The sequence below is a fragment of the Pristis pectinata genome, chromosome 15 (assembly GCF_009764475.1).
Source record: "Pristis pectinata isolate sPriPec2 chromosome 15, sPriPec2.1.pri, whole genome shotgun sequence".
In the NCBI taxonomy this organism is placed as follows: Eukaryota; Metazoa; Chordata; class Chondrichthyes; order Rhinopristiformes; family Pristidae; genus Pristis; species Pristis pectinata.
Window position 1 is genome coordinate 9,334,849 of NC_067419.1, and position 19,266 is coordinate 9,354,114.

Sequence of the window (19,266 nt, forward strand, 5' to 3'; positions counted from 1 at the left end):
CAGCTGAAGGTTTGTTTGTTGTTTCTGTTCCAGAAGTGGGCGCATTGAAATGAATTTGTTTGATTGATGGAGCCCTGTTGAGCACAGATATCGAGCTGAAGCTGCTTCCAGGAGCCAGGGAGACGGAAGAGAAGAAAGGCAAGCTCACCATCTGGTAAGAAAGATTTGTATATTTACATGGTCATTCAAATCGATTTGCATAATGTGTGAGGTTATTACCACATCAAAACGTTGCTTGGCGACGACAGGTAAAGAAGACACGTCCACGTTCAGTCCCCTGATTCACTGTGGCCTATCTGTAGTCAACAGCCATTCCCATTTGAACATCTGTGTATTGATTCTTAGGAGATGCTCAAGAGCTTGCAAGGTCAGAATGGGATCTGCCCTTGCTGCAAGCAGTGGCTCGTGTTGATAAGGGAAGGATGGCCCCAGTTTAATAGTCATGTAAACCAGACCATGTAAGTCCTTGCCTACCGAATCTTTAGAATGGAGTTTGTGAAAGAGAAAAATGTTCGTAAATTTATAATGATAAATGATAACAATTATGTGATGTCATTGAAAGGCCTCCACTATTGACCAGCTTTGTTGAGCTCCACTACTTGAGGTAACACTGAAAGGTTGAGTTGTTTCATTCCCTGTCTTTCACAATCTCATCTTCTGCACATTTCGTTCCACTCACTGTAAGCCTGGTTCAGTTAGCTGTACTGGCACCATGTTTCCCCTGAAGTCTCATCTGATTTGTTCACAGTTGGCTCTCAGCAAGCTGCTCAGCTGCAGAGAAAAGCCAAGTCCAGACCATTCCAACCATGAATGTCATCCTGCACTCCTCCACCTGGTCACTGGGTCAAATTCCTGGAACGCCCTTCCCCACCGCCACCATATCCGAGGAGAAGGCTCACCATAGCCACTCACCTCTCAAGGCCGCAAACTATGGGCACAAACAGCACCCTCACCAAAAACAGTCCCTGTCCCGTCAGTGGGAAGCAAAGCAAACCCTACAGGGGCATTGTATGGGAGGGCATCAGAGAGAAGTATGAACCCTGCCTCCCCTCACCCTCCCACAGTCACTCTGATCAGTGATACTGAGAGCAACTACAATCCTTCTGCTGGTGTTTTCAGAAGGGACAATCTAACTCTGCATGAACTGAGGATCAAAGCTGAGCCTGCTATTCTGTGAAGGTACATGGCAGACAAGGCAGTGGCTGAACTGTTGATTTATTTTCACTGAGCTTCCATTCATTTAAGAACCCAGTCTATTCCACACCTAACAAAGACTATTTTCATTGTCTAAGGTAAGCTTGTTCCTGTCAGTGAAAGCAAGTAGAAGCTGTGTTATCTGCAATGCAGCATTTCATGCTGAGCTTTAAATATTTAAATTATTGATATCCCGACATGGTAATTTAGTTGTGCCACAATCTTGTTAAAGTAAATCCCAGCCAAGTACGGGCCTGCTGGACGGAATGCAGACAGCAGCATTTTGAAGTGTTTTCAGAGGGTAACATCACTTGTCGTGTTGCCACACGGTAGCACGTGGCTGCCTTTCAAAGTTCCAGATCACAGGCATACTGCTGTGGTGAGGAGAGTGGGTGCAAGTCCATGGCAGGTGGGCTCGGCATCTCCCAAAGACTTTTGCAAACAGTGAAGTAATTTTGAAACTCGGTCGTTAATTCTCATGCAAAAGCAGGGGCAGCCAGACAATTCCCTTCCCCCACAGATGCCGTTTGACCCTCTTGAGTCCCTCTAGCGCGTTATGTGTTGCTCCAGATCCAGCATCTGCAGTCTCCTGCGTCTCCGTATAAAAGTACAAATTCAGAGCCGGAGCCCCTCAACCCTGCTCCACCATTTAATGAGATTATGGCTAATCTAATTGTAATGTTGACTCGACATTGCTGCCTCTCCCCCGTAGTTTTTCATCTCCATTTATCAAATATCTATTGACCTCTGCTTAAAAATATTCAAAGATTCTGCTTCCACCACCCTTTGAGGAAGAGAATTCCAAAGTCTCGTGACCCCCTGAGAGAAAAAATTGCCTCATTTCTCTCTTAAACGGACAATCCTTCATTTTTGAAATAGTGGACCCCAGCTTTAGATTCTCCCACAGAAGGAAATGTTCTCTCCACATCCACTCTGTCACAACCCCTCAGGATCTTGTGTGCTTCAATCAAGTCCTCTTTCATTTTCTGAAAACTAGGGCAGACACAAGTCTGCTTGTCTATCCTTTCCTCATAAAACAACCCACCCACTCCAAATATTAGTCTGGTAAATCTTCACTGAACTGCTACCAATGCATTATCTTCCTTCCTTAAATAAGGATGTCATTAATCTGAAAAAGATACCATTGTAGCAGCTAACTACACTACTATAGAATAAAGACACGGAGTCTGTTGATTGGAGTCAGAAGTCGATTGATCGACAGGGGCGCGGTGCGCCTTTTAATACCGAAACTCTTCCCACGCTTCCGTTCCCGCGCTGACGTCACGTGCAGGTCACCTGACCTTCCCGTACGCGGGCTTTCCTAGCCCAACGATGGAGAAGAAAGAGGGCCCCACGCCATCTTGGGTCGGGGCCTCCAACGACGCTCGCGATCTCGGGAGCCGGTTCGATACCGGTAAGGTGAGTCGCCACACCATCAAGCTGGGAAGAGTGCAGAGGATATTTGTGAGGATGTTGCTGGGACTCGAGGGACTGAGATATGGAGAGAGGTTGAGCAGGTTGGGACTTTGTTTATGAGATTGTAGGAGAATGAACGGTGATCTTGTGGAGGTGTGTAAAATCATGAGGGGCATAGATACGGTGAATGCACACAGTCTTTTTCCCAGGATTGGGGAACCAAGGACCAGAGGGCAAAGGTTTAAGGTGAGAGGAGAGAGATCTAAAAGGAACCTGAGGGGCAACCTTTTCAGCCAGAGGGTGATCTGTATACGGAACAAGCTTCCAGAGGAAGTGGTTGAGGCAGGTGGGAATCTAAGTCAGCATGGACCAGTTGGGCCAAAGGGCCTGTTTTCGTGCTGTATGACTTTATGAGACCATTACTACGTTTTATATATATATATATATATATATATATGTGTGTGTGTGTGTGTGTGTGTGTGTGTGTGTGTGTGTGTGTGTGTGTGTGTGTGTGTGTGTGTGTGTTATTATATGTATTACATTCTATACATCTGAGACCATTAAAACACCAACTACAGCTGTGATCTTGCCAGTGCCTTATATAAATGCGACACATCCTCCATGCTTTTGTATTCAATTCCCCCATCAGTAAATGATAACATTTTGATTGTTTTTCGAAGTAATTACTGTATCTGCACACTAGTCTTTTGCAAAACATGCTCGGACACCCAGATCCCTCTGTATTTCAGAGCTCTGCCTTTCTCAGCAGTTAGATTGCCCGCACATTTCAATGAGATAAATCACAAGGTTGACTGTGCCAGTAATGCAGGTTGAAAGATAAAATTTTGGCCATGCCCATCTTCAAGTGGTGCCTTGGGATCCAAGAGAGCCGACAGCATCGCCTGTTTTCATCTTATCCCATTGGTGTCCACAGAGTCCACACCGACCATCAAGTATCAGTGCTATTCCCGTTTACTCTCCCCAACCTCCCTGTCTTTGGGACGTGGGAAGAAATTTGAAGGAAATCCGCAGGAGAGACACAAGAGATGCTGCGGATGCTGGAATCTGAAGCAGCACACACAAAATGCTGGAGGAACTCAGCCGGTCAGGCAGATCCTCCCCCTCCCCCACCTTCCTATTCCAGCTTCTGCCCCCTTCCTTTCCAGTCCCGATGAAGGGTCTCGACCCGAAATGTAGACTGTTTGTTTCCCTCCATGGATGCTGCCTGACCCGCTGAGTTCCTCCAGCGTTTTGTGGAAATCCACAGGGGCCATGCCGGAGGTCAGGATCAAACCCAGGAGGCTGGATCTGTGAGGCAGAAGCTCTATCAGCCGCACCACTGTGCCACCACAGAAGTGACAGTGTGGTAATGACGTATCAGCCTGGAATATGTTCTCCAGTGGGAATTGGGCCTTGAGGAGTACTGCCAGTGAGACGGGGGCTTTGTGAGCTGGATGGGGAGAAACTTAGCAGGGCATTTCCTCTGGCTTTGCAGACAGCCTCTGTAGAATAGAGGATCATTGGAATATCTTGCTAGGTAGGTAATGGGTTAGGATGGTCCCTGTTCTTATCCCAATCCCCAACCAGCTAAATCGGGCACATTAGAAAGAACAGGTACTTGGATAAGAGCCGTGAGGGCTTCTGATGGCCTGTGTGATCTGACCCAAGGCACCAATGGTATGCTGTGGAGGAAAACTCTTGCCGCATACAAACCAGTGGACAAGGACATCACTTCTCTGCAATTGTGTGGTATTTATCTTGGGGAATGTTCAATTCTCAGCAAATAAACCCAAGCACACAAACATTTGTATGTTACAATGAAAGCTCCTCTATCACAATGATGATTACTTGGTTAAAGGGCTGCCCCTTACTGCTGCTTGTTGACGAGGGGTTTCAAGTGGTATGTAGCTGACAGTGCTGCATTGTGTGCCTGTCTGCAGTACCGTGTCTAAATGGCCTACAATGGTGTGCTGCACTGAATGTCCTTCCTTCCTTTAGTGCCATTCATCCATTTACTTGACGTAAAGGAATGCACAAGGGGGCAGCTGAACAAGCCAAGCTTTTCTGGGCTTTTATTTACACAAAAAGAGCTTGGAATTTGAAGTGCAGTTTGAAGTTGAGCCAAACACTTTCCCCCATCAGCCAAGTCTCTCCACTAAAGAGGTACCGTTGAACAATCAGTGCACAGAACATGAGTGACCTGGCTCTTCCTTTTCTTGAGAAGCTGATAACTGGAGCCAAGCTACCATTCTGGCAATGGCTGGCAGCTGTTGTAACCTTCCACAAGCCTCAACGTCAATGGAACATTTCAAGGTACTCCACGGGAAGCCAATCAAATTAAATTTAACAGCAAAGCAGATAAGCTGATACTGAAACACAAAAAATTCTGCAGATGCTGGAATGTGGAGCAATGCACAAAAAGTACTGGAGGAACTCAGCAGGTCAGGCAGCATCCATTGAGGGAAATAAACAGTCGACGTTTCAGACCAAGACCCTTCATCAGGACTAGAAAGGAAGAGGGCAGAAGCCAGAATAAGGTCTGGGGAAGGGAGGGGAGGGGAGGAGCACACCCAGGCAAGGGAAAGGTGGGTTCAAGTGATAGGTGAGTCCAGGTGAGAGGGGAAAGGTAGGAGGGTGCGGCAGGGGAGGGGGGAAGAATTAAGAAGCTGAGAGGTGATAGGTAGAAGAGGCAAAGGGCTGAAGAAGGAATCCAATAGGAGAGGGCAGTGGACCATGGAATAAAGGGAAGGAGGTGGGGAATAGATGGCAGGTCATGAGGGCCGAGGAAGGGATGGGCAGGTCATGACAGTGGGGAGAGGGGCCACAGGAATGAGGGAAGAAAAAGAAAAAAAAGGAGGAAGAAGATTCCAGCATCTGCAGAATCTCGTGTCTTTCCCTCCATAGAGGCTGCCTGACCTGCTGAGTTCCTCCAGCATGTGTGTTGGTCCAGATTCCAGCAGCTGCAGAATCTCTCGTGTCTTCCCGTTATTCCATAGTCCACTTCCCTCTCCAGGTTCCTTCTTACTTCTCCCCCCTTCTCCCCCCAAACCCTCTTACCTCCCCCCTCACCTGGACTCACCTATCACCTGGACTCACCTATCACCTGAACTCACCTATTACCTGAACTCACCTATTACCTGCCTGCATGTACTCCTCCCTCTCCCTCAACCACCTTATTCTGGCTTCTGCCCTCTTCCTTTCCAGTCTCGCCCCGAAACGTCGACTGTTTCTCTCCCTCCACAGATGCTGCCTGACCTGCTGAGTTCCTCCAGCATTTTGTGTGTGTTGCTCCAGATTCCAGCATCTGCAGAATCTCTTGTGTCTTGCGTCTTCGTCTTGCATTTATAAAACATCTTTGACCGCATTTGAAAGCACCTTATACCAATGAAGAAATTTGTATGTGTTGTCATGTAGGAAATATGAGTACCACCGTGTACACAGCAAGATCCTCAAAACAGCAATGGGGTAATGACCGGATAATCTGTTTTCTATTCCGATTGAAGAAAATCTCTTGATCATTGGAGAGGGACTGAATTCATAACATTCCAACCCAGAGGCAAGAGTGCTGAGCCATAAGGCCAGTGTGAGGTGTTGTTAGCAGTTTGCAAATCCCAGCCAGTGCGGCCACGGAGATGTCTTGTTAGCTAAAGCCCCTCTCCTTAATTCCCAGTGAGAGTGGCCACAGAGATGTTTTGGATAGCTAAAGCCCCTCTCCTTAATTCCCAATGAGTGTGGCCACAGAGATGTTTTCGTTAACTAAAGCCCCTCTCCTTAAATCAGCTGTGCCAAGACTTCATGTGCACAGTCAGGATAATTTCTGGATGGGTTTTTGTGGCTCTGGAGACTGTGAAAGTGAAGGGTCCTTCTCGATCTCTGACCTCAGCCATTTCAGTTGAGTGACACCTCAGGTCACAGTCATGCCCACAGGACAGAATTTCGACCACAATGGACCTCTGTCATTGCACGGTTCTGTTTATTGTACCACAGAACTTCTGAACATTTATCCCTCAGGCTATGGTTACAAATGCGCTCTGATTGTCCTGAAGCCTCTGGAAGATGAACATTAATCTCCAGGACATAGTCGTAAATAACCAAGTAATTATGTGAAACGTCATGGGAACATTAAAAGACGTTGTGTTTTCCCTTTGCTCTGTTTGAGCACTTTGTTGGAGAAGTATCCAGGCTGATGGTCTGATCATCAAAATATATGCGTTGAAATAATGAATGGTCCTTCCCTGGACGGTACCTCATAGAGAAAGGCCACCGGACCTGTGATCCTCCACCACCTGTCTTCCCATTCCATCAAATCCCATTATTTTTCCTCTCATGCACATTTCTAGAGCATCCAGGGGAAAACAACGGGTCACAGGGCGAATGTGCAAACTCCACGTGGACAGAATCGGAGGTTCGGATCGAATGTAGGTCACCTCTGTGCCGCTCACAGGCCTGATGCTGAGGAATCTCAGCAATATTCACTTTGAGGAAGTCAAAGATTTGACCTTCCAGAGTCTGCCGAGGAGTCCTGGACCTTACTGCTGTTTCAGAGGCTAACATTAACAGTTCCAGTTGGATCCACCAACGGAACACAATCTGGCCCTTTTCTGGGATGATCGCAGCGCTAGTGTTGGGATCTTGCTATGTTCAATTGACTGAGTCATCTCCTACAATGTGGCAGTGACTGTCTCTCAAAGTACTTAGACTGGCTGTAAGCTGTTTTGGAAAATCCAGAAAGGGGTGTGGTAGGCACTGTCTAAGTTTAGTTCCTATGGGGCTATTGTAACTGGGCCCTTCATCTCCATGCCTGAAATACAAATAACAAATTTAAAAAATGTCTGTTCGACAAAACTGAAGCTCCATCTTTGTCAGCTGAGCAGTGTTTTATTGTCATTACTGCTGATGGTCATTTCAGCCCTCAGGACTCAGCGCTGAATCTGACAATTTCAGACAACCAGCCATTCTGGTTTGTATTGGTATTGGTTTATTATTGTCACTTGTACCGAGGTACAGTGAAAAACGTGTCTTGCATACCGTTCGTGCAGGTCAATTCATTACACAGTGCAGTTACATTGAGTTAGTACAGAGTGCATCAAGGTAATACAGGTAAAAACAAAGTGTCACAGCTACAAAGAATGTGCAGTGTAATAAGGTGCATGGTCACAACAAGGTAGATCGTGAGATCAGAGTCCATCTCATCGTATAAGGGAACCATTCAATAGTCTTATCACAGTGGGGTAGAAGCTGTCCTTAAGCCTGGTGGTAGGTGCCCTCAGGCTCCTGTATCTTCTACCCGATGGAAGAGGAGAGAAGAGAGAATGACCCGGGTAGGTGGGGTCTTCATTGGCCAGTTCTGATGAAAGGTTGTGAGCCTGAAACATTAACTGTTCCTCTCTTCATGGATGCCGCCTGACCTGAGTATTTCTAGCAGTTTCTGTTCATATTTCAGATTTCCAACTTTTGCAGTGTTTTGCTCCTCTAGTATTTTGTACCTCACAATTCCACAACTTTTCCTCCATTTTCTCCTCTCTCCGTCTTTTTCATTTAACTCCCTTTCTTTGCATCTCGTCCAGACTGATCAGCTGTGATTGACAAGCCTTCACCATCCTTCCTCAGCCAGCACCACCACCACTTGTGTGAATTAGTCCCTCTTGACATCCACCCTGCCGCAGACACTCTCTCCACCCTTTCCTTTTCCTGCAACTAAAACATGCTTGATTTCTAAGATGGGGTCCTCCATCTGAAGTGTCAACTCTCTTTCTCTCAGCACACGAGCTGCCTGAACACTGTCTGCAGATGTCTGCATATTTTTATTCATGCTTTTCTGTTATGGATGCAGAATCATTTGCTTTGTTGGGTTAGGACTGTTCCTTGGCAAGCAATAATCTACAAGAAACTTTGTGGATTACAGGATAGTGGGTTGATTTGAATAATTCCACATTAGCATCTGCTGAATGCATTGGGCTGTCTAGTTCAGGCATTAGGCTGACTCGTCCCTTATGTACCCCAGCCACTGTGGGACATGACTGCAGTTAATAAAGGGGAGGAGGGTTCTGTTGATTAATCTGGAATAACAATTACAGCGATAAAGCCAAGAAAAAGGGGGACAATTCTTTCTTTAGTCAAAGGCATCAAGAGACACATCATGAGATGCTGATCTCCGATTGTTGGGTAATTGGCGGCTCTCTCCCGCTTGTATTGAGAATGTTCCAGCACAATGATACCAACCCTATTGTGATTGCCTGACCGGCTCTTTGCTGACATTGCCGATCTTCCAAAACCCTAATCCCATGGTAAAAGAGCAGGGTTGGGGAGGAGGGGATGAGGTGGGTCAAGCGTTGAACTCTGACAATGTTGGAATAACTAAAGGGAAACGCACACAGACTGTTGTTTTTAGAACTGATTCTACTTAATTGTCCCCACACAAAAGAAATGAGTCGACCATTTACAGCTTTGTTTTCCTGTGTAATGTGGCAGGCAATGCTTTAGTCATTCCATTCTGTGCTGCTGCACTTTCAGCAGTTTCAGTCTGTGTGAAAGCTTCTGCCCCTGGTGTGAAGTCAGTACTGCAGCAATAATTGTGCCGGTGCTAGAGGACATGCAATTTTAATGACCTTAAAATTACTTTTACATCTTGCATTTGTATTGTGCTTCATGCATTTCAAAGTGTTTCACAGAACAAATTACTTCAAGTCATTATGTAGTTGGGCAGGGCACCAATTGCCTGCTTCCTGTGTCCAGATGGGTTTTTGGTGAGAGGGGGTGAAGCAGGGTCAGCCAAAACCTCCTGAGCTTGTTAGAATGAGAAGTGATCTTAATGGAAGACAAGATTCTAACATGTCCTGACAAGGGATGTTTCTCCTGACCGGAGTGTCTATGACCAGACGTCACTGTCAGAACAGAAATGAGAAGAAATTTCTGCACCCACTTTTGGATTTCTCTCTCCAAGTGCGCTGTGGAGGCTCATTCGCTGAGCATATTCAAGACAGGGATGGATAGGTCTTTATATCTTAATGGATTCAAGAAATATGGGGTTAGTGCAGATGTGGCTTTGAGGTAAAATATCAGCCGTGACCTTACTGAGTGGTGAAGTAGGCATGAAGGACTGAATGTCCTGCTCCTGCTTTGTCTAAATGTTAAAATGGCTGTTGCATTGGCCCATGTAAGTAGTCTCTGCACTTTAATGAAATTCAATACATTAAAATGCCTTTGGATGTTTATAATGATAAACCAATGCATTGAGTAGAAATAGTGAGTCATTTCCCTGGAGGCGGAACCAGAATATAAGGTTATCATCTCAAAATTAGAACTGAGGCCTTTGAGGAGTCAAATCAGGAAAGATATTTTCACACAATCTGGACCAATCTGCTCCAAAGGGACTCTGGATTTTGGGTCAAATGGAGCCTTCAAGAATTTGCGACAGTAATTAGTCTTAGCAATGAACACAAAAACCACTGGACTGTCGCAAAAACCCACCTGGAACATCAATGTCCTTCAGTGGGGTCATCTACCGTCCTCATCTGGTCTGGCCTGTCTGTGAGACCAGACTCATCCCATGTGGTTGTCTCATGAAAATGCCCTCTGAAGTGACCTTGCTGTCGTCAACTTCACAAGGGCAATTTGGGATAACTGGGGATGGGCAATAAATACTGGCCTCTCACATGATGCCTAAATCATGAAAAATAAATAAGTTGCAGAGAATTATCTTGGAGAAAAATTAAGGCCAAGCCCCAATCACCTGGGGCTTGATTAAGTTATCTGTACAGTACGCCAGATGTGGTCTCACAAATGCCCCATTTCACTGGAGCACAACCTGCTGCCTACTTTTCTATTCAATTCCCAAAGCAATTCCTTTGTCTCTTCCTGTCTCTGTCCATCTCTCTCTCTCTGTCCTTGTCCCTATTCCCCGTTCTCTGTTTATCTGATTCTCTCTCAGTCTCTTTCTTTCTCTGTATCTCTCATTCACTTTTCTGCTTTCTCCACCTCTCCCTCTTGCTGTCTCCCCTCTTTTTCTATTTCTTTCCCTTTTCTACAGTTAGATAGCTCCTTTGATCTACCTTTCACTATTTTTCTGCCTGTCTCTCCCTTTCCCTTCTCCTCTGGATATCTCTCTCTTGCTTGCTCTGTCTGTCTCTCTGTCTGTCTCTCTCTTTCTCTCTACTTCCGCCTCTTTTCCTCCCTTTCTCTCTGTATTTCTCTCCCTATTTGTCTGTCTTTCTCTCCCTCTCTGTCTTTATCTCTCTCTCTTGCTCTGTTTATCTCTCTGTTTCTTTCTTGCTCTCTTTGTCTCTCCATTCCTCTCTGTGTGTCTTTCTATATTTCTCCCTGCATCTCTCCCTGTATCTTGCTCTATTTTTTTTCTCTCCCCGTTTCTCTCTCTCTCCATCTCCACTGCACTTCTGCTGTCTGTGAGGTACTACTGAGCATGTAAGGGTGTCGCCCACTCCATCTAAACTGATGAGCATCATTGCCCCTGGTCAGGGCAGGGAGGGAGATGATACACCTGCCAGTCCTCAGGAAGAATTAATCTTTTCCAGAGTTGGAGATTGTTTGCAAATTACACAGCTGAAGAAGCCTTCTTGCATTAAAGTACAGGGTGTCAATCTCTTGGTTATTTCAGAACCCTTCCTGCTGTTGGCTCCCGTTGAGTTGCCAGCAGTTATCTTCACTCCGTTTGAGCACATTCACAACTCCGTGAAGCGATGAGCTCAGAATCAGAAGCACTGTTTGTGTATTTTATATGTTCCTCCTTGGGATGTGAGATTTACTGCCCAACAATTCTTCTGCTGGTCATGCCTCATTAACCGGCCTCGCATGTGATTGTTTAAAAAAAGTCATTGTGAGATACAGCCTGGAAACAGGCCCTTCGGCCCACTATGCTGACCATCAAACACCCATCCACTCTGATCCCACGTCTGCGTGGGTTTCCTCCCGGTGCTCCGGTTTCCTCCCACATTCCAAAAGACGTACCGGTTAGGAAGTTGTGGGCGTGCTATGTTGGCGCCAGAAGCGTGACGACACTTGTGGGCTGCCCCAGAACACTCTACGCTAAAAGATGCATTTCACTGTGTGTTTCAATGTACATGCGACTAATAAAGAATTCTTATCTTACCCACAATATCTTACCTTATCTATTAAGTCTGCCTAGATTCTACAATTCACCTGCACACTTGGGGCAATTTACAGTGGCCAATTAACAAAACATCTCTAGGATGTGGGAGGAAACCAGAGCACCTGGAGGAAACCCACACAGTCACAGGGGAACATGCAAACGTCACACAGATGACACCAGAGGTCAGGATTGAACCCGGGTCTCTGGAGCTGCGAGGCAGTGGCTCACACAGGCTGCATCATCTCAAAGTCACTTTGGATGACAAAGAGGTTTTCCCCAATGTGGGCTGCACAGTGGCAGAGCTGCTGCCTCTCAGCACCAGAGGGCCAGGTCCAGTCCTTCCCTTGCTGTCTGTGAGGAGTTTGCATGTTCTTCCTGTGATCATGTGGATTTCCTTCAGGTGCTCTGGTTTCCTCCCATGTCCCAAAACCTTGCGGCTGGATAGGTTAATTGACTGCTGTTAATTACCCCTTAGTATAGGTGGATGGAGGGAGAATCAGGTCAGATGGAAATTGATGGGCATGTGACGGGGAAAGAAGCAGGGGAGCGGAATTGATGGGAATGTTCTATGTGCTGGCATGGACTTTATGGGCCAAATAGCCTCTTTTGTCTGTCATAGAGGATATGAAAAGTCCTTCTTTATGCTCTGAGAATAAGGGAGATTGAATTACCTGTATTTGAATCCAGGTGAAGACAGGAGAACTGTGAGGAGGTTGAAAGGTGTAAGAGTCAGTGAACTGAATGAAAGGTCATCAACCTGAAATATTAACTCTCTTTTACTCCGAGAGTGGTGGATGCCTGGAACACGTTGCCTGATAGGGTGGTGGAGGCAAATTCATTGGGGGCTTTTAAGAGGAGATTGGATGGGCACATGAATGAGAGGAAAATAGAGGGATATGGGCATTCTATAGGTAGGAGGGATTAGCTATGTTGGCACAATATTATGGGCCGAAGGGCCTGTTCCGTGCGGGACTGTTTTATGTTCTATTGACACTTCCCTGCAGAATGAACTCCCTCCTCCTCCTCACTCCATGATCTCCAAATACACAAAGAAGTAGATAGCCCCCATGTGTATGCTCCTAGACCCTTTTAAAACTCCTACTGAGATCGCAGGCTACACAACGGTTCCAAGCACCCCAGGGAACCTTTTCAATGGGGTGAGACCATCCAGGACTAAGCAGACTGTAAGATAAGATAAGATTTCTTTATTAGTCACATGTACATCGAAACACACAGTGAAATGCATCTTTTGCATAGAGTGTTCTGGGGGCAGCCCGCAAGTGTCACCGCGCTTCCGGCGCCAACATAGCATGCCCACAACTTCCTAACCCGTACGTCTTTGGAATGTGGGAGGAAACCAGAGCACCCAGAGGAAACCCACGCAGACACGGGGAGAACGTACAAACTCCTTACAGACAGTGGGGGGAATTGAACCAGGGTCGATGGCGCTGTAAAACATTATGCTAACTGCTGCACTACCATGTCTGCTTGACCGTCTCTCTGTCCACCAAGTTCAACCACTTTCTGCCATTGACAGAGCTCGGCAAACAGATCTGCTGCCATGTGTCCTGGATGCTGGCAATGATTTCCTTGTCTCGGCAAGGTGTGAGATCTCCATGCTGTCAACTTATGAACCCGCACATCTTTGGGACGTGAGAGGAAACCGGAATGCCTGAAGGCATCCCAAAGTAATGCCATGCTTAGAACTAAACACCAACGTATAACATTTCATTTAAATTAGCTCTCATATTTTGCAGCAATCTCACCCCGCCATGACCCTTAGTCAACCGATAACCTGTTAACAAAAAAAAATCTGCATGTGACTGCAGGCACAAATCAAACATGTTGGAAGAAGAATGACTGTCAATACAGCCTTTAGTTAAATCCAGGGTGGATGACACCAGCAATGGATAGACCCACCGAGTGCTTATTGACTGACTGCCCTCCTCAAGGTAAGTTCTAAGTTTGCATTTGAACGTTAATGATTTTACCGAGAGTCATCAAGCAGCCGGCCCCTGCCCCGGGAAGGGAGTAGAGCACACGAGTGCTAACGAGAAGGAAGGCCCTGTTCAGGCCGTCAAGTTTCAACACCCTTGCGCTACACCGGGCGACTGCCAATACACAAATGTGAGTCACAGAGTCGTTCTGCACAGACTCTTCAACCCACTGCCCCAACCATCGAGCACTCACTTCCACTAAACCTGCACTGATCCTGTTTTATTCTCCCCATGTTGCGCTCAACTCCCCCCAGATTCTACCACTTGCCCGCACACGAGGGGCAATATTCAGTGGCCAATTAACTTACCAACCTGCATGTCTTTGAGATGTGTCCATATAGAACAATAGAACAGTACAGTGCAGGAACAGGCCCTTCAGCCCACCATGTCTGCGCCGACCATGATACCAATCTCATCTACTTGCACATGGTCTATATTCTTCCATTCCCTACATGTTCATCTGCCTGTCTAAATACCTCTTAAATGTTGCTGTCGTATCTGCTTCTGCCACCCCCCGGTATAATGTTCCAGGCACCTGACTTTCTATGAAAAACAAAACTTGTCTCACAAATCTCCTTTAAACTTTCCCTTTCACGCCTTAAACTTATGCCCTCTAGTATTTGACATTTCCACTCCAGGGGGAAAAAGTCTCTGACTATCTACAGTATCTATGCACAGAATGGTAGTATAGCAGTTAGCGTAACGTTATTACAGCACCAGCGACCCCGGTTCAATTCCCGCCGCTGTCTGTAAGGAGTTTGTATGTTCTCCCTGTGTCTACGTGGGTTTCCTCCGGGTGCTGCGGTTTCCTCCCACATTCCAAAGACGTACAGGTTAGGAAGTTGTGAGCGTGCTATGTTGGCGCCCCCAGAACACTCTATGCAAAAGGTGCATTTCATTGTGTGTTTCGATGTACATGTGACTAATAAAGTATCTTATCTTATGCCTTTATAATTTTATAAACTTCCATCAGGTCACCCCCTCAGCTTCCGACGCTCCAGAGAAAACAATCCAAGTTTGTCCAACCTCTCCTTATAGCTGATGCACACCAATCCAGGCAATATCCTGGTGGACCTCTTTTGCACCCTCTCCAAAGTCTTCACATCCTTCCCGTAGTGTGGTGATCAGAACTGCATGCAATACTCCAAATGTGGCCTAATCTAAGTTTTATACAGCTGCAATGTGACTTCCCGACTTTTACAGTCAATGCCTCGACCGATGAAGGCAAGCATGCCATAAGCCTTCTTTACTACCCTATCCACTTGTGTTGCCACTTTCAGGGAGCTGTGGGTGCAGCCCAAGATCCCTCTGTACATCAATGCTCTGAGGGTTCTGCCAGTTGACCTCCCATGTGGGAGGAAACAGAGGGAGAATGTGCAGACTCCACAACAGACAGCACAAGAGGTCAGGATTGAACCTGGGTGACTGGAGGTGTGAGGCAGTCGCTATATTAGCTGTGCCACTGTTGATGGAGGATTCTGGCCTTTTTCAGTGATTACCCCTTGTGGATTACAGGAACAGGAACAGATAACATTCAGCCACTTCAGGCCTGTTCCACTATTTAATTCCAGTCTCACTCAGAGGAGGTACCATCAAGTGTGTTATCCAAGGAACCTTCCCTAAGCTGTGACCTTGGACAATGAGTTCAGCTGTTCGAATGTGGCAAGCATCATAGCAAAGCATGCACTTTTCTGACAAACTCTCAGGTAGCTTGCTCTGCCAGGATTTCTCAACGGTCGACCTAGCCAAACATCTCCAGTTGATTGCTTTGCCCTCCTGAGACTATGGACCTGATGGCAATCGTGACTCTCTAACCACTGTACCTATGATGTGGTTCAGTTGTGGATTGCATATGGATTCAGTTATGGCTTCCCACTAGGGAAGCCTTGCTTCAAGTTAATAAGCAGTGTTGGAAAAGAACGGTGGGATTACTGCACTGGAAGAGGAGATTTGTTTCTCCTTTTCTGTTCATTCCCACTAGTACTGAGTTTCGATGACCAACCCTTCCCAGAAACTCAACACCATTCTTTCCAAATTGGTTCCTTTTTCCTGTATATTGGATTAGCTTGAAGGGACGACGCAGGGCAAGAGCTGGCATTGTATTGCATTGTTTGTTGCATGAATTGTGACACCTGATTTGAATATTGCTCTGAGTTTTCTTTTGCACTGCTGTGCTAAGCCTTGGCAAGTTGCTGTAGTGGATTTTGTAGATTGTACCTGCAACAGCCACAGTGTGTCAGTGGTGGAGGGAAGAGCAGTGTGCTCAGCAGAGAAAATAGTTTAAATGGGTGCTGATCAAGCAGACCGCTTTCTCCTGCAGCTTCAAGCCTCTTGAAAGTTTTTACAGATGCACCAAATTACTATTCTGCAAGCTATGTCCCAATCCTGCTATCTGTAATACTTTTTGATCAGTATTCATCTATGTTCTACTTGAATCTTCACAGTAATGATTGTATGTCTAGCTTGATGCAAAAGTGTTGCCTTAAGGGCTCACAATATAATTGCCTGTCTTCTTGTGATTTTTCCTGTGGGAATTATCAGATTTATATGAGTGATTTGGATGGGAATGTACAAGGCACGGTTAGTAAGTTTGCAGACAACACTGAAATAGGTGGTGTCGTAAACAGTGAAAAAGCTTATCAAAAGTTACGAGGATCTTGATCAGCTAGGAAAGTGGGTCATGCAATGGCAAGTGGCTTTTAATCCAGATTGGTGTTGCATTTTGGGAAGTCAAACCAGGTCAAGACTTTCACAGTGAATGGTCGGGCATTGGGGAGTGTTGTAGAACAGAGGGACCTAGGAGTGCAAGTACACAGTTCCCTGAAGTGGTGTCACAGGTAGACAGGATCATGAAGAAGCCATTTAGCACACTGGCCTTCATCAGTCAGGGCATTGAGTATAGGAGTTGGGATGTTATTTTGCAATTGCACAAGACGTTGGTGAGGCCACACCTGGACTATTAAAAAACTTTATTTATACAGCACAGTAACAGGCTCTTCCAGCCCAACGCGTCCGGGCTGCCCAATTACACCCATGTTAACCTACCCGTACATCTTTGGAATGTGGGAAGAAGCCAGAGCACCTGGAGGAAACCCATGCAGACCTGCAGAGAACGTACAAACTCCTTGCAGACAGCAACAGAAATTGAACCCCGATCGTTGGTGCTGTAATGGCATCACACTATGCTACCATGCCACCCAGAAAGCTACATAATGTATAGTTTTGGTTACCCTGTTTTGGGGAAGATGTCACTAAGCTAGAAAGAGTGCAAAGAAGATTTACAAGAATGTTGCCAGGACTCAAGGGCTTGAGTTATAGGGAGAGGTTAGGCAAGCTACAACTTTATTTCATAGAGTGTAGGAGACTGAGGGGTGACCTTATCGAGATGTATAAAATCTTGACATGGACGAGGTGGTCCAAAAGGGCCCGTTTCTGTGCTGTACACTTCTATGAGTCGGGGTATGGATAGGGTGAATGCACAAAGTCTTTTTCCCAGCAAAAGGGAATCAAAAACTGGAGGGCACAGGTTTAAGGCAAGAGGGGAAAGATTTAAAAGGGACCAGAGGGGCAACTTCTTCACGCAGAGGGTGATGTGCTTATGGAACTAGCTGCCAGAGGAAGCATTTGAGCCAGGTACAATAACATTTAAAAGACACTTGGACAGGTACATGGGTAGGAAAGGTTTAGAGGGGTATGGGCCAAACACAGGCAAATGGGATGAGCTGAGATGGGAAACCTTGGTCAGCATGGATGAATTGGGTCGAAGGGACTGTTTCCGTACTGTGTTACTCTATGACTCTTTACATAACGTTAGAACTTGTTTGAGAGGCAGCTCTCTTCCTGGGATTCTTCCACGGCTGCCAGGATGGAAGGCGGGCAAACATTTCCACTGGCTGGAATTTTGCAGCGTGACTTTAGTGATGGTTTACTTGGATGGCCAGTTGAAAGCCAAGAGGCAGAGAACACCAGTCACCATGCCAAAGAAAATGGGACCAGGCTCTGCTGGTTGCTGTGGGCACCAGATGCTACTCCACTCAGCTAATGCAGCCTTTTACAAACTCAAACACAGTCGATCAATGCAGTGCAGAGTGAGAGGCAATACCAGTGTAAATCCCTCCCTCCCTCTTCCCTCCTCTCTTCCCTACCCACTTTCCCTTCGCTTCCTATCTGCTCCCTCACTTCTTGCCTGCTCCCCGCACTCCTCCCATCCCTCCCTTTCTACTCTGTCGTACCTCCCACCTCTATGCCTCTCTCTCCACTTGTCCATTCCCTCTCCCCTGCCTAATTACTTATCCCCTCCTCCCTCCCTTCCAGAAATGCCTTTATTTGAGTTTTCTGGGGTGGGGTGGGGTGGGGTGGGGTGGGGTGGGGTAGGGTGTGTGTGTGTGTGTGTGTGTGTGTGTGTGTGTGTGTGTGTGTGTGTGTGTGTGTGTGTGTGTGTGTGTGTGTGTGTGTGTGTGTGTGTGTGAATGTATTCCTTTACAGAAGTGCTCAAGATACTAAAACTAAAACCAGTGCAATGTTTTTGGCAATGGTGCTAGCAGGATAAGACAGGCAGACAGCATTGTGAGAGTCAGACACAGGGCAGAAATAATGCACCTCGTCACCAAGAGTGACTGGAAGAGATCGGCAGGAAGGCTGATTGGGGACAAAACAACGGATCCATTTCAGAAGCAGCCAGATGTTACTTTGGGCAGATGTTCAATGTTCTGGGACATCTTCATTTTCTGATTGTCCTTCGAGCAAACGTTCCTCACATAAGAATCGGTAATTTGTTTATCATTGTCACGAGGGGTCTTTGATTATGTTGGCTGCTTTTCCAAGGCAATAGGAAGTGCAGGAAGTCCATGGAGGGGAGGCTGGTTTCCGTGATGGACTGAGCTGTGTCGACAGCTCTCTGCAATTTCTTGCGGTCTTGGGCAGAGCCGTTGCCATACCAGGCTCTTCAACAGACCAAATATTAATCCTGTTTGTTTCTTGCTTATGGGCTTGAACTTTGCAGAGGCATGGTGTTACTGTAATAGTAGCACTGAGTGTTCAAATTTATCCACCACAACTGTGTGCTTCAAAAGCAAGGCTGTGCAGAGTGTATATGGAGCAGTAAGGCTGAGTGACATGTTTCTATCTTTAGACCCAATGTAAAAGGATCACTCAACAGTGTAGCGATTAGCGTAACACTGTCATAGCACCAGCAACCCGAGTTCAATTCCGGCTACTGTCTGCAAGGAGTGTGCGTGGGTTTCCTCTGGGTGCTCCGTTTTCCTCCCACATTCCAAAGACGTACGGGTTAGGAAGTTGTGGGCATGATAGGTTGGCACCGGAAGCATGGCAACACTTGCGGGCTGCCCCCAGAACACTCTATGCAAAAGATGTATTTCACTGTGTGTTTCAATGTACATGTGACTAATAAAGATATCTTTTCTTATCTTAAAACAATTGAGGTATAATTCTGGTAGTACATTGGTTAACCCATCCTCAAGAATATTCTTATGCACAGTAATTCAATGCAACCACTTAGCCCACTTGGAATAAGCAGGTGACATTTTCATTAAG

The 19,266-nt window shown here is 46.3% G+C and overlaps 1 protein-coding gene across 17 annotated transcripts in view; it reads left to right on the plus strand.

The window, feature by feature from the left end:
- nrcama (neuronal cell adhesion molecule a) overlaps positions 1–19,266 on the plus strand; it is a 370,822-nt gene that overhangs the window by 200,267 nt on the left and 151,289 nt on the right. For all 17 annotated transcript variants that reach the window (XM_052029796.1, XM_052029800.1, XM_052029805.1 and 14 more), the window contains one exon: positions 34–154. The gene's annotated coding sequence lies outside the window, so the exon portion shown is untranslated. The remainder of the gene's footprint in view (positions 1–33; positions 155–19,266) is intronic.